General features: G+C 40.2%; 1 long non-coding RNA gene across 1 annotated transcript in view; it reads left to right on the top strand.

Annotated features, from left to right (window-relative positions):
- The first annotated feature begins 3,359 nt into the window (after positions 1–3,359).
- The window catches only part of LOC106781366 (uncharacterized), a 31,763-nt gene continuing 18,636 nt past the window's right edge, over positions 3,360–16,486 (top strand). The window contains exon 1 of the long non-coding RNA XR_001377968.3: positions 3,360–3,854. This is a non-coding gene — a long non-coding RNA (uncharacterized lncRNA). The remainder of the gene's footprint in view (positions 3,855–16,486) is intronic.

Below are 16,486 nucleotides of genomic sequence, written 5' to 3'. Positions count from 1 at the left end.
ACTGTTTTTGTTATTATTATCAGGGGAAGGGAAGCATTGAATTTCTCCCTTTGCCAAGTACTAGGATATCAATTGAATATGTATTGAGTAAGGAATCGGAAAAGAATGCAGAGGGCACACTTCTGCTACACTCCTGTCCCTAATGGATTCACCATAACTCTTCTCTGAGTTATTTTCCCTGAAGTCTATAGTTATTAAAAACCATAATGTTTATATGCTGCTTTCCAGAAATTTATCTATAAATTCTTTCTTTTTTGATCTGCACAACTGTGGGAGTACCATGTCCCACATTTGCCAGTTGTGAGCCTTTTCTCTGACCAATGAGTTTTAGATGATAGTGCTGATAACACACAGGAGAATTTAGTTCTGTCTCTCACTGGAGATGAGTCTCTACATAGCTATAGTCATATTCACACACCTTTAACTCTAAAGAGAAACTTGAGAATAGTGTTTGTTCTCTGGAGGGACACTAACTTTAAAATATGGAAAAAGGCAGTCCTTTGCTCTCTCTCTTTTACAATTTTATTGTGATGATAACGCTTAACAAGAGATCTACCCTTTTCACAGATTTTTAAGTGTACAATACAGTAGGTTATATATAGGCACAATGTTGTACAGCAGATCTCTAGAACTTTTTCATCGTGCATAACAGAAATTTTATACAAGTTGAACAGCAACCCCAAGTTTCCCCCTTCCCCTAGCCCGTGGAAATCACCATTCTATTCTCTGCTTCTGTGAGTTTGACTATTTTAGATTCCTCATGTAAGTGGAATCATGCAGTATTCATACTTCTGTGACTGGCTTACTTCACTCAGTTTAAAGTCCTCCGGGCTCATCTGCGTTCATGTGGTCGTGTTTGGCAGGAAATTCTGCTCTTTCTCTTTTAAAAGCGAAGTCAAGTAGTATACAGAAAAGTTGGCTTCCTGGGACCTGATGCCAGAAAATCCCACGGAAACGTTCTGAATGGCACAACTTCACCTAGCCCCCAACTGGTAATTCTCAAACTTTTCCACCCAATGACTATTGAAGACAGAGTTGATGAATCATGAGTGGGTGGGGCCTGGGGACTACAGGCAAGCACCCACGTGTTCTGATAATCTGATGCCAGTAGGAGACTCCTTTAAAGTATCAGGTATAATCTGGCAAATGTGTGTGAACTTTGCATTATATCCATATTCATTTTAGATGTAAAATAGTATTTAAGGTCTTTATTGAGAAGTAAAATGGAAGCACCCACAGGGGGTTCCTGTCATTCCCAGCCACACACAGCTGAACACTGCTGGGGTACCACCAAACTCAGTTAGACCAAGGGCCCTGGAAACAGTAATGAAGAGTCAGGTCCAGGTTCCCTTCACTTCTCCTTTTTCCTTTGCTGTTGTCCCTGTCCTTGGATACCAGTCCTGGTGGTGTTCCTGGCCTCTGTGGGTTAGTGGTGGATCCTTTCAGTGAGGTTGACAGATGGTGATTTAAATGGGTTAAAATTTAACCCACCTCAGGGGTTTTAATTAAAGAGGAAACTCTGGAGGAGAGAACAATTATGAGATGCTCAGGAATGAGACTGAAATTGTGAGAGGATATTTTGTGGCAGGGACCACTAATCTCAGCTGTCACCGAGGTCTTCCTGGGGCCACTGTGGTCCAGACCCGCGCAGAGAAACTGGCCACTCAGCTGGCTGCCCAGGCCTCCTTTCTGCGTCTTTGCTGCTGGGGCCTTGATGGTTTGCTTAGGGACTTTACACTGCCGGGACTACATCTTTCACTTATGAGCCTGTGACTGTGTGGAGCGTCCCCTGAGGGTTTGCTTGGCCTGGCACACTCCCTTCAGTTAACACTGATAATAACTTATGTTCTAGACATTCCAGTAGATGAGCCATAATAATGAGTCAGACTTGGATCCACACCACTGCTGTTCCCACCCTGTAAACTTCCTGTCCTGCAGGGAAGTCTAAACAAAAACACAAACCAATCCCTTACTGTGTGACAAAAATTTTACATGGGGTTTTCCTGCTTTGCGCACTTGGCCAAACCATGCAAGCTCCAAGCTGCCTATCCTGACCCCTTGAAATGTGCACCAAGAAAATAGTTAGACCACAGTTAAGGTGAGGTTGTGGGATAGGCGACCAGGCAACTCCGCCATGATCTGGACTCATCTGTCAACTCTAAAGAAGGACAAAATGCCTTGGATTTTGCTAGTGTTTGTTTTGTAAAAAAGACTGGGGGTGGGGGACACTGGGAAGGAACTGAAAGAGGAGAAGTCTACTATTAAAGACCTTTTAAATGGAAACATATCTACTTTGCCTTTTTTTTTCTTTTGGTGAAGAAGAGTGTCCGTGAGCTAACATCTGTCTTGTATGTGGGATACTGCCACAGCATGGCTTGATAAGCAGTGTGTAGGTCTGCAACCGGAATATGAACTGTGAACTCCAGGCAGCCCAACTGGAACACAGAACTACCACTACGCCGTTGGGCCAGTCCCCCAAAGGACTTTCTTATTGAGAGTATTTATTAGTGCTGTGTGTAGGGGTGGCTATGATCTCTCAGGCCAGTGAATGCCTGTGGCCTGAAGCCCTTTGCGTAGAGGTAGAGGTTCAAGACTAAGAGGAGTTAAGAGAAGTATTAACAGAGGGCACTTCACACACAGAAAGACAGCAGGAGACCTCTGGGCACTGAGTTAACCCATGTTTCTGGAAGCCCACAAGATACTGCTACCTGAAAACTAGTGGCTAATCAAGCTCTACTTGGAGCTAATCAGCTGTACCCACACTGCATTTCTTCTCTACCAGCCAACTTGTGTCTGCCAACGGGTAGGGGCTAGGCAGGTGTAGTAACGCCCAGGGTCAGCACAAAGTAGCAAGGACATCAGGCAGCGAGAGCAGGCAGGCTATCTGTGTCCTGCTTTCTCCCTGAACTCAGGACTCAGCAGGGAGCCTTGCATTCCTATAAAGTTAACTTACAGGCTTTTTTTCTTTTAACCAACAGACACCCTTGAGGTCCTGTTTAATCTTCAAAGAGAAACAGGAAACTCTTTGAGTTAAAAGATGGAACAAATAAGTTTTCTGAATTTTAAAGAAAATAAAGACCAAGATTTCCACATCTAGCATTCTGCAAGACACACAGGGGACAAAGAAAAGAAGCCATTCTTTGGTGCCCACAGGCCACCTTCCTTATCAAACGCACTGGGCACTTGGCAGAAGGAAAAACAACAAAAAGACCATCTCTCCTGTGGCTCCGTAGTGCTGCTTTCCACCCGAACGTGACCTGCCAGCAAGCACTGCTGCGAGGCGCAGGTACAGTCACTCTGCGAGGGCGGGGACAAATTCTCCAGGCTGTGGCCGCGCACTCCGCCCCCCATCCCCGCCTGAGTCCCTGCACCTGGCAGCTCCTCCCCAGCCCAGCTGAGCCAACGCCTGAGCATGCGCTGTGTGCTTTGGAAGAGAGGCCGGCGGGTGTGAGCCGCGTGTGTCACTGCAGTCCTCTTCCTGCACCACGCTGCCGGTTGCTGATTGCTAAGCAGTTAGCATTATTTCTGTGGCAATTGCAGAGGCTGTTGTTAATTGGAGAAGCCCCACTAAGCCAAAGCATCTTCCCTCTTCGGATGTGCTCTCTGCTCTTTGCCTTTAAAAAGAGATCTAGGCTGGTCTCCCCACTTTCCCTCTCCTATCCTCCCCAAAACAGCCTTGCGATTTTGGAAGTATGGACTCAATGACAGTCTTCCCAGCCGATTGGATTCTGGTGGCTCCAAACTCACCTTCAAATCGCACCTGCCCCTGTACAGGTGGGCATTCTGGACAGGAGGTCATGACTAAAGCCAAGGAACCAAATGCTCCAGGGAAATCCGGGCAGTAGCAGGAACAGGTAATGCTGTTTTTTGGAGTGTGCCTGTGTGCGTGTGTGTGTGTGTGTGTGTGTGTGTGTGTGTGTGAGTGTGAGAGAGAGAGAGAGAGAGGGAGAGGAAATAGGTGTTTCTTGAATGATTTTGTATTTGTGATGCCTGTAGCCACCTGAACCACAAAGCTGGGAGGTGAAATAAAGTGCTGAGTGAGTGCGGCTGGGGTCTGCCTTTCTCTTCTCCCCCTACTTCTATTTTTAAAAGATCCCTTGGTTTATCAATAATGAATAGACATAGGGAGCGTTTGGTGAAGTAAACTTGATACGAAGGAATCTGGACAAAAGCCTCTTTCATCAGAGCTATGTACTTTACTATATGTCAGTTGTGAAGGTTTCCAACTACTATGTAATTTTTTGAGGAGGGTGGAGAAGGTGGGTAGGGCTCCCCTCAAAATCCAGCTTTTTCTGATCCTCCAACAGGGATTTTCTTTGGTTCTAACAAGTCGAAAGAAGATGTATAAGCTATGTTTAAAGGACTTTTCTGTTGATACCTATGTCCCTTTTCCTCCTTTTTTCCTTAAGTATTTCTGAAGGTATTAGCAGATTGCTACTGCTCATCCTGGGCAGATAGAGACTGCGGTTTCTCCCTGCTAGAAAAGATGAAGGATGCAGAGTTGAGACCATGTGGGACTGCCAGCTAAGAAGTAGCAGGTCTTACAGAACTGCCTGGCTGAGGATGGCGGGGGCATTGATGTCCCATATGGCAGTGGGCAGCCGCTGACCCTGCCCTGAAGAGGCCCACCATTTTCAGAGGCTCTGAGTCTCAAGGGGAGTAAAAGGAATAAGCAAGCTGTGTTTTACTACTTGTGTAGATATTGTAATTCCCTTCTCAGAAGATCTTGATGGTTCTTATCTTTTAATCACTGCTTAGTTTTCCTCAGGCAGATCATTAAGAGAGATCCTGGGAGACACCAGTAGATTTGCAAAGCAGTTTGCTCAAGCTTGGTAAATTAACAGCATAAGCTGATTTTCCTGGTTTATTTTAGAACTGTTGTTAGCTCTCACTTTCTAGGATTTGGTCCAAGACAGAAGACCCTTCTAGGGTTCAGGAAAGGAAAGCATCTCTTTGGGGGCATTGTGTGACAATCCCATCATCCACTATTCAGAGACCATATGAAGACAACTTTGGATCTGTATTTAGTGACAATTGCATTTTTTTGGTCATTTCCTCAAAGCCCATTTTTTAATTTAGAAAAAGAGACCATCTTATCATCATCATCATCATCATCATCATCATCATCATCATCACCAGAACTTAAATACAGTTTTATTTCTTGTGGGAAGAAGATTTTGTAAATACAGAAATTTAAGACTTCTTATATTCAGTGGGCAAGCTCCTGTGAGGGTCAATGCTCAGTGTTACATGAACACTGAGAGGTTCACAAGAGGCAAACCAAACCCTCTTCCTTTTAAAAAATTCTGCCAAATATTTGTTCAACAGAGAAATATGTCCTCTACATTAGCATCCTGTGGCTAACTGGGCTTCCTTTTGTTACAGTTCTCTTCCCTCACTATAAAATAAATGTGCCCTGGCTTGCAGGCTCCAAGGACTCAGGCAGCATTTCTGACCATGGGGCAGAGGTAATAATTAGGAAAGAACATATTGCTATTGATAGGTGTAAACTCAAGGGCAGGCACTCAAAAGTCCAATCTATGTTATGTAAAAGAAGGCCCATGGCTCCTGTTCAATTTTGCTCTCATTTTGCCTGATACTTGCATGTGCCAAAAGTGTGGAAATAGTTAATAAGGGGGTGAGTTTTAAAGGATGTATGAGCTTTTGTTTGATTTTATATCTTTTGATCATTGGAAATCCTCGTACTTGAACCTGTTTCAATTGTGGAAGACTTCAACTGGTAAAACACTGAAGACCAGAGCTAGCTGTGGCAGAGGGAGCAGGTGGGACATCCAGAAACAGTTGGGAAAGCCCTTTTCATCCATTCTCAGAATGGCAACTTTTTGACCCTGAAAAATGCACAGAGCCCACCTTGAAGTCAAATACAGGAAGGGTCAACAGCAGGGCTAGATCAGGAGAAGCAAAACGAGATGGAGGACAAAGATCTCACATCTAAAGTAAATGTCTCTTTAATTACCACACACAAAAAAAATGAAATAGATATCCTTTTAGGGGACATTGGCTAAAATATTAAACTGTTCAAAACACAAAGAGATAAATAAAATTCTTCATAAAGACTGTTTCTCTTTCTCTATTATTATTATTTATCAATTTTTAAAAGGCAGTTAAACTATTTTTCTATGTGCTTAAACTGCAGAGCTCTTAATGAGCTATCCAATCCTTTATTTCATTTTTCTTGTTGCTAATGAAATTTTGGGGATAACCCCATACCCAGGCTGATAGGAATTTATAGGAAGACCAAGACAGGGGAATATGTTCATTGTTTTTGTTTTGTTTTGTTTTGTTTTAGTAGAGAGAGAGAGAAAAAGACAGATGCTCGTTTATGGTTTGGGTTGGTTTTTAAGTTGGGATCATTTACTTGTACTAATTTCATGACTACGTCCAAATCACCAAGACTTATTTCTTAATAGAAACTCTATGGCACTGGCACCTTACATCCTATATTGTGAGGCATTAATCTTAGGATTTGGATTTAATGTAGCCTGATGTTTATATCCAACACTCTTAAAAATTTTTGGTTATTGCCATGGACTACCACTTACTTCTTAGCAAGCTAACAGAGGCATGGTACAGGGTTTTATCTGCCGTGGTAGTTGGGAGCCAGGCATGTGGGTAGCAGCTGGAAATAACTTTTGTATGCCGAGGATTGCTGCAAATTAATGAAAAAAATTTAGGAAAAGATATAAAATCAAATAATTTTACCTATTAATTAGAGATTGCTGTTTTTTTCCCAACTTGCTTGCTAAAATATATACTAAAAGTAGATGACTATATGGAAAGAGTTTTTTGGGGGTTTTTTTAACATGCTTTGTGAACACATTGGAATAAACTACTATCTACAGGTAGTTGCCAATCTTCTGGGATCCAAGTCACATGATATATTAAAAGCACTCAATGAGAAAGTATCACTTAATAGACTGAATGAAAGCCCAGACAATCCCAGATTGGCTATATGCACAGCCCAAATTCAAAACAATGCAAAACAGCTGACTTTTCTTTCTGAAAAATGCTTTCTCTGTGCATCAAACAGGTTTTATTGTATTATACTGACATTACATTGAACTTAATCCTGGTCATCATTATCAATACTAGAGTTACCACAGAAAGCTTAGCTAAGAACTTCAAATGCTCAACAGAGGAAACATGGGGAAGTTTGAGGGTTAGAGAATGCCGTCCTTTAACCTTCATCAAAACATCACCAGCTCCAGTGTGCTTGTGGAAAATGTTAATATGTTAATCACTTACAGTAATGACCAGTGGCCATGTTTCTACCTCATTTGGAATTGTAGCATTATTATCTTTTATGAAAATGAGCCATGCCTATGTTTGGTATTAACTGATTTGGTTTTGCAATGGACATCTTTCACCGTGTCTCATTGAGAAAGAGGGGGCAGAAGGAATCTGTTGATGTAGACTTCCAAAAATTGAGGGAAATAATATAATTTGAGGAAGAAGCAATTCTCAATAAGCTTTTAGAGATCAATGGTTGTTTGAAGTCCTTGTTTTAAAAATGTCGAACAAGTGAAGGTTGTGTATTCTCATTTCAGACATCCTTTGGAAATCCAAAATGAACTAAAATATTTTTATTTCAAGTTTTGGGTTTGGTTACCTTATGGTCTTAAAGCAGGGGAATAGGTAGTCATGTGAATTGGGGAGAATTTCAGCCTAAATGCAGTTTGTTGTAATTCTTCATGAGGCCGACATTCTCAGGTCTCTCCTGACTTCAGTAGCCTATGTTCCTTGATGTGAGGAAATAAATGAAAGAGGGAATGAAGAGGATTCAAGAAAAATACCCCAGGTAAAGTGATCAAATCTGGAAAGTTTATTCTGGTCCTCCTTCTCCCTCCATTTGTTATTTACTTTTCAGGACTATTTATTGCTATGTCCCACATAGGCCTTTAATTTTTTTTTTATGAGCAATATTTGCTCATAGTTAACTCTTTCTATCAAAATATTCACATGTGCTATTCAACCTAGGCCTTGCTAAATGACCTAGACAAATCCAATCTCTAAAAAACATGTGTAAGGTTGGTGTAATGCATTACTCTCCTTGAGGGCATTCATAATTTTAACAATAGCTGTTGGTGATGAAACTCAATGGAATTATTAATCATTGAAATTTTGGGTACAAAGTTATGGCAGAGATGATGGAACAAAAATATGATATTTGGTCACAATCATTAATGAAAAATTAATGAGAGGTCACAGTGAAGACAATCGTGGTACCCTTAAGTCACTGAAAGATTATGTACATCTTATAAGGTCCTGTTAATTTTGCATTTATATTAGAGCTGTCTTGTATCAGGCAAGTACCAAATAGCAGATATTGTTGCTGCTTTCAGTTTCCAATTCCAGGAGGATTTTATGGTAATGGAGTTGAAATTTGCTGCAATCCCTTCTTCAGAAAAATTTCTATGAGCACACACATGGAGTCGGTGCTGTGGGCCTTCTTCAATAGTGGTGTCTGTCTATGTTTAGCAGTGGTGGCTAGGATGCCGTAGGAGCCAGAATGCAGTCCTCCCTTAACAGCTTTACAAAACATATTAGTGATGTAATAAAGTCTTGATAATAGAATTTTCCATGACAATTTCTATATTATTCCCTTACTAGTATCTGATCAAGTTTTAAAGAGACTTAACTCCTCCTGCAAGAGCTCAAGAAAAACTGCTTTCCCCTATCTGAAACTTCATGAGACTCTGAGCATCATCGCAGGCTCCTGAGTTTTTAATTTGGAATGCAGCTTCTGAAAAATGTCTGTGTGAGCAACTGTGTGTGTGGAGATGGGATGTGGACCAAGAGGCACAAGCACAATCTGCTGATTAAAATAGGAAAAACATGGTCGGGGGGCTCTTTTGAAACAATTTTATTTTATTTTATTTTTTGAGGAAGATTAGCCCTGGGCTAACGTCTGCTGCCAATCCTCCTCTTTTTGCTGAGGAAGACTGGCCCTGAGCTAACATCCATCCCATCTTCCTCTACTTTATAAGTGGGACGCATGCCACAGCATGGCTTGCTAAGTGGCGCCATGTCTGCACCCGGGATCCAAACCAGTGAACCCTGGGCTGCTGAAGCAGAATGTGTGAACTTAACCGCTGTACCACCGAGCCGGCCCCTTGAAACAATTTTAAAAGGTCAAAGTTTATCTTCTGGCATGCTCATATGATTCCTCTTGACAATGATGGGAATTCATGCTCTTGGAAGGAAAGATTCAACCCTTCAAATAGGTTTTCTAGAGCAAGATAAACACCACAACCAAAGAATTTAAATGTATACCCACTTTTTCCTCTTTTAGAAATTAATATTCAACAGAGATGCCCTTGAATGGTAGTTATGTACATTTTTAAATGAATGAAATAATTTTACTTCTCTATTTTGAAGAGATGATTTTTATTCTTGTTAGACTATTTGAGGTTATTACAGCATTCACTCTGGAAATTATAAAATTATGACACTAACTATGTATCTTAAATTGGGTCCCTGAAAGAGAGAGGAAAGCAAACATATTTTTAATTTTTAATAGCCTGCCTAGGACTCCATCCAATTATTAGACAGATGTTGGATCAGAGGAAAGTTTTTATTCTGATAAATAGATGACACATTAAGAGGAGAGGAAGAATAGGAGAAAAGGAGAGCTGGATGGGACAGCTCAAGGTTGGAAGTGCAGAGAAATTCCTAGCTGTGCCATTCAAACTGAAGGGTTGGCTGAGCAGTCTGCTTTGGGAGGTAGAATGTTCTCTGGGGGCATGGTGACAGTTTGGGAAAACAGGAAACCCTTATGTGAGAGGATTTAAAAGCCATGATGACATGGAAAGTATTACAATGGAAAGAAACAAAGGTTTAGTAAAATTTTTGAAGAGTGGGAAGAAATCTGAACTTAGCATGATAGATTTCTGCTGATGAAAATAATAAGAATAATAAGTTTTCACATATTGAGGAATATGGGGAAGCCATTTGGGTTTAAATCTGATTCAGCCTAAAACTTGTTTTGCCCAGAGCAGCCTGACCTATGGTCCACCAACATGCATTGTACATCTGCTTCAACAATTTTCCCAAAGCAAAGAATGCACTCTTTAAAGATAGGGTTGTAATGTGGCTGGCCCAGTGGAGTAGTGGTTAAGTTTGCATGCTCTGCTTCAGTGGCCTGGGTTCATGGGTTTGGATCCCAGGCACAGACCTACACACTGCCCATCAAGCCATGCTGTGGCAGTGTCCCACGTACCAAATAGAGGAAGATTGGCACAGATGTTAGCTCAACAACAATCTTCCTCAAGCAAAAAGAGGAAGATTGGCAACAGATGCTACCTCAGGGCCAATCTTCCTCACCAAAACAAATGATAGTAATAAAAAGGTAGGTTTGTAATGTCTCCTTCTCTCTGACACCAATACCACTACTTCTTTGAAGATAAATTTTTCTTCCCAGAGAGTTAATGTCAAGTTTACCTGCTATGTATGTGTTAAACTGCCGCAAAACATCTCCCTGTGGCTTTGGGGAGAAAAATTGTATTCCTGTCATGCTTGGTGTATGTTTTTTGTTCTGAAACTGTATATAACCATGCTGTAAACCACACTTCTCCAGAGTGCTTTCTTCCCTGTGGAAGGGAGCACTTCCAGGCTAGTCCTCACATTAATCTCAATAAGTATCATTCTATCTTTCCTATCTAGAGAATGGTTATTGATTATTTACATCAGCATTTCTTGGCATAGTCAGTGGGATTTCGGAGAAACCCACCTGAGACCACCTGGAATTTACTTTCAACTGGCGCTTGGTACCAACATGGGCCCATTGTACCTCTCCAGATTCACTGCATTCTTCAGGTGCCTTTGTTAGTTCTCCTGTTATCTGGACCTCCTTGCTTAAGTTCACAGTCCTGATATTTATTTGAGCTGTTTCAAGTCTTAAGACTAAGTGTCTTCAGGGGGTATTGGTACATATCCTAAGTAAGAGGAACTTAGGGGGACATATCCTAGGCAAAAGGAACCTAGGGGGACATATCCTAGGCAAGAAGAACCCAGGGGGACATTTCCTGGGCAAGAGGAACCTAGGGGGAAATTTGCTAGGCAAGAGGGCCTAGGGGGAACTTTGGAGTGTACTAAGTTTTGGCTACCCTTTTAATTTGGCTTTAATTGGAAAGGAATTGTGCTTATAAAGTCTGAACAAATTGCCTGATAGTAAAATGAGAGACTGAACTCCTTCAGCTCTGAAGAGAAGGGACATCAGCTCCTTCCAGCCATAAGGTGTTCTCAGGTGACTGAGAACTTAGTGGAAGTGTCTGAGGTTGACCCTTGTGATGTGCAGTGGTCCCATAGTGAATTCCACCATGACTATTCACTTTAAATAATAAAAAGCTCATCCAGGGATGCACACATGAGGATTGCTTATCCAGTGCTCCAAGCCTCCCCAGTAGTTTTAGATTACTGGCAGGAAAAGCTGAGACACATAGAGTTTGAATGGTCTTCTAGGGAGTGGCACTCACAAGCAGCACACTTCTGACCCACTACACTATCCTCAGAAGTTGTTCGGACTTTATGATAAAACAAAACTAAAAAAAAGGGAAATTGTCCATCTAAAGCCGACCACCTCCCAGATGGGCAGCCACCCATAGGAACTCTGGCTGGCTTCATGTGCAATACATACAGAGCTGTTACTTGCAAGTACTTAACAAAATGGGAAAGTTTGACAAAAGATCACTTCAATCGAAAGTGGCCAAAATAGGGAATTAATTTACTTGCATACACAACTGGAAAAAGCTGGCTATAAAATCAAAGACCCAATGGGAAGCCTATTTTAATCGATATTTTGAGGCTTCCAAATGAAATCAGGAATCCCGTATTGCCTCTTTAAAAGAAAATAATTCCAAATTCAATGAGAGATGTGCCAAATTGGAAAATGACAGCTGCACCAGTGACCACTCTAGAGAAAATTAAACCAAATCTGCTGCTCTCTGTCCTCTCTTGCTGAGCTCTCCTACTTCAACTCCCCCAAAATCCTTGATCTAAAACTAAGCAAGTGGAAATGGGTAAACTTTTGAGATAATTTGGAGTTATAATGGCCATTCTGGGGAACCTTTGTTTCTGATAAGTCTACCTTAAGGGTCACCCTTAAAAGAGAGGATTCAAAACCTCTCAGAAACAAGGGAATGCATTCTTTGATTGGTATGCAGAAGCTTCTGAAAGACAAGATGACTTCTAAAAGGCAAAAAACAGCTCTAAAAAGGCTCCCTACAGCAAAAAAGAAAAGCATCTTTAGTAAAAATCTTTGGCCATATGAGCAGGTAACCCTAACTTGGTCCATCTGCAATAGACACAATTTGGATCCAACTATTCTTTTCAGTTTTGTACCTGATACATGGCTAACATTTTTTAAACATCTCTCTTTGTGTCTGCATGTCTATGTGAGTATATCTGTCTGTCTCTATATATACATTTTTCTACCTCTGGATGTATACTTTCTTATATAAGCTTGTTGGTTTGATTGAAATAAACATGCTTTCAGAGTTATCACATTGGATATGATACAGACATTATCTCTGTTATAAAATTTGACAGCAAAAACAGTAACTTAGCGTAATAGTTGATTTTGTCTAATGTCTCATGAAGTTTTTGTAGGCAATCTAAATATAATTATTGGGAAAAAGTAAACTAAATAGATGTGAAAGAGATGTTTTGGGGTGAACTTTTCAACAATAATTATGTTATGGTATATGTACTTAACTTTAAAACGTTTTGATACCTTGAAATCTTAGAGTTTTGTTAAATTAAGTTAAATGATAAAAAGTTATTGAGTATCCAGTTCATTTCCACATAAGATCAAATATTAGAATTAATTACTAAAGATAGATTTATCTGCCTTTGGCTTCTTATTTCAGAGAAACTGGAAAAATACTTGGGTTTATTAATAAACATGTTCTTTGCCACACTGAGAAATTTTCCATGAGAAAGCACGTTTCTAAACAGTCTCTATGCAAGGAAAGTAAGATGTATGTTTTCAGTAAGGAAGGTATAAGGAATGGATATGTTTTTGTTTGTTTTGTTAAGAAAGATAAATTTGTCCTAAAGTACTAGGAAGGAAAGAAAGCATGGGACAAATTCTAAATTAGAGTTTGGTTTCCTTTCTATTCAAAGTATAATTTTCTGAGATTTTAGTCTGCTCTTGATAAAGAAGTTATGAAAGATCTTTCTTCACCTTTGATTTAATCTTCAGAGTGACTCATGGCAAGGACTTTGACATTTACTCCAGAATGCAGGTTTCTGATGAACTTTCAGATCCTGACTTCGTAAAAATTACAGAATTCTAATGGAGAAACTGATGACTTCATAAAACTACTAACAAAAGTATAGTTGAAGATATTTCTAAGACTGACTGGATACTGCAAGAATTGTGTGCCTAATCTTTCACTCATTGCTCAACCTTTATATATATTACTTAAGTCTGACAGTCTGATTTGATTGAATGGACACCAGAAGGAGAAAAAGCCGTAAACATCTTAAAGTCCATCTTTGCTCAGGCCCCAGCTTTAGGTCACCCTAATTTCTACTTGCCATTTTTTCTCTTTGTACACAAAGAGACAGAAAATGCTTTAGGTGTATTAACTCAAGAACATGGTGGTCAACACTGACCTATAGGGTATTATAGTCATCACTTAGACTCAGTAGCAAAAGCACTTCCACCGTGTATGAGGGCTATTTCAGCAACAGCTGCCTTACATAAGGCTACTAAAGAAATAGTGATGTGGTCTTTTTTAACTATTTATGTCCCACACTCAGTTGAATCTCTTCTGAATTCTCATCACACTCTGTTATTCTGTATGCCAATTAGCCTCTTATAAAGTTCTGTTGCTTTCTGTAACTAATATTGCCTTAGCCAGATGTAATAATCTAAGCCCTACAGCATTGCTGTAAGCACCACAGGAGGAAAATGACCATGCTGCATTTTAATAACAGATTACTTTCTTCCTCTTAGGAATGACTTACAAGAGACTCCCATTGATAATGCTGATCTAATTTGGTTTACAGATGGATCTTACTTAAAGGATGAGCCAGGACATTATTGGACTGGACATGCAATAACATCCCCAGTGGACATAATTGAGAGTTATTATTTACCAGAAATAAAGTTAGCACAGCAAGCTGAATTAATTACTTTAACTTAGTCTTGTCACTTGGCTAAGGCCCAGGTGGCAAATATTTATACTGTCAGCTGCTATGCTTTTGGAGTAGCACACAACTTTGGAATGCTATGGAAATCTTGGGGAGGTTTATCCTAAGGGCAACCTATAAAAATGGAATACAGGTTACAGAATTATTAAATACTATACCACTACCAAAACAATTGGAAATTATTAAAATACTGGGTTATTCCAAATCTGGCACTTTGGAAGCTAAAGGAAATCATCTTGCTGATGCATCTGCTAAGCAGGCAGCTGTAAAAACTTATCCTGTTCAGCCTCAAGAATGCCCTCTGTTAGTCCTGCTAGCCCAGTGAAAGATTTCCTTCTACAGACTCAAGAAATCACCATGGAAGAAGAGAAACCTATATGGCAACAAAAAGGGGAATTTTTGACCCCACCACACAAATGTAGTTTGGGCCCAATAAAAAACAACCCATAGTGCCTATTGGAACACAATTGGCAGTGCTCCAGTGTATGCATCAATTAACCCATTGGGCACCTAGAAAGGTGATTTTGTGGGGAAAACAATGTTTTTGGAAACTTTCTCCCACAGTGGCTCAGAAAGCCTATGCTCATTGTACTGTATGTGCTAAGTCTAATCCCAGGAGACTACTTCATGAGTCACAATGCCACTTTCCCCTTCCTAAGGGACCCTTTGAGGTATGGCAATTGGCCTTTGTTCAAATGTCACCATCTCAAGGATATAAATAGATCTTAGTAATGATGTGTATGTTTTCACATTGGGTTGAGGCTTTCCCTCACAGAAGAGCAGTGGCTTTAACATTAGGTAAATTGCTACTAGAAAGAATAATTCCTGTTTGGGGAATTCCTGTCAAGTTACACAGTGACTGGGGAACTCATTTCACTGGACAAATAATTAAATCTATTTGTGACATTTGGCCAATAATGCAACACTTTCACTGTGCTTATCCTCCCCTGTCCTCAGAATTAATGGAAAGAACTAATGGCACTATCAAGACTCAATGGGAAAAACTTTCAGAAGTGCTTAATGTCTCATGGCCAAAAGCTCTTCTGCTAGTGCTCCTCAATCTTAGATCTACACACTTTGGTAGACATCGGCTGTCTCCTTTGGAAATGATAACAGGGCAACTTGTGCAATTAGATGATGGAATGTATGAAACAACTTTGCTCAAAGGCAGTATCTTGCATTATGGTCAAGGTCTCATTAAGACACTAAAAAAGAAGAAATGAAAAATTAATGGCAGATTCTTTTCATAGCGAGCTCCCAGAAAATAAAGACCTTGAAGATGATGTACTACAACCTGGAGATTTTGGTTATTGGAAGGGACACCAAATTAAAGACTCTTTGCAGCCTTCTTGGAAAGGACCATACCAGGTACCATAGACCAATCCATTCACTGAAAAATTAAAAGGCATAAACTCATGGATTTACATTTCTCATTTAAAAAAGGCCCCTTATCCTGAGTGGATTTCAACTCCTGTTACTGACACCCAGCTTCCACTGGCCAAGACAAGTACTACCAAACCAGGATGAGAAGAAGCTGACATGTTGTAGACAGCTGTCCTAAGATCCAAGACTAGCCTGTATTCCCAACCTTATATCTCCTTATTTAAATTCTTAAGCTGTATACCCGTTTACAAAATATTTTAATTAACTACCAGAATATAATTTAAGATTTTCCTGATACTAGGGTTGTTTATCCAATCCATGTCTGAATGGGCCTCTAATGGCAATGTCTTCTTACAATAGGCTCATTCCTTTGCTTCACATGGCAATCAGTCCAATTGTTGGATATGTGGCCAACTTCTTTCTAGTACATCTGGATTACCTTGGGTGGGGGGGGGGTGTCCCTTTCAAGGTATAGATTGTAAAACTCTAAGATAATTTATTATGATATGTCTAGTTCCAATGTTCATAATTCATCTGATATTGCTAATTATGCTCCTGAAACTTGGCCAATAGCCAGTGCTATTAATGGTATAGGACATGGTTATTCCTTTTTCTGTTACTCAGACTATTCAGTTATCCTAGAAATTTGCCACCAACAAAAGAAATTGGATTCTACACCAAGAACTATTGGAGGTTTCACACAAATCTGGGACGGATTTGTTTGGCTCACTCCTAGTTATAGGTCTTTAAGTACGTCAGCACCTTTATTCTTTGGACAGAGAAACCATTCCAAACAAAAGTTACCTAACTGTACCTGAAAAACATTGGGTGGATACCCCCAGAGCCATGTGAAAATACTGTCATTCTTAAAGAAAATGAGTGGTTTGGTCAAGACTGGTCTCGAAGGCCAAGCATTTTTTGGGTG

Source organism: Equus caballus, chromosome X, assembly GCF_041296265.1.
Source record: "Equus caballus isolate H_3958 breed thoroughbred chromosome X, TB-T2T, whole genome shotgun sequence".
In the NCBI taxonomy this organism is placed as follows: Eukaryota; Metazoa; Chordata; class Mammalia; order Perissodactyla; family Equidae; genus Equus; species Equus caballus.
This window is presented reverse-complemented; position numbering and strand designations above follow the sequence as displayed.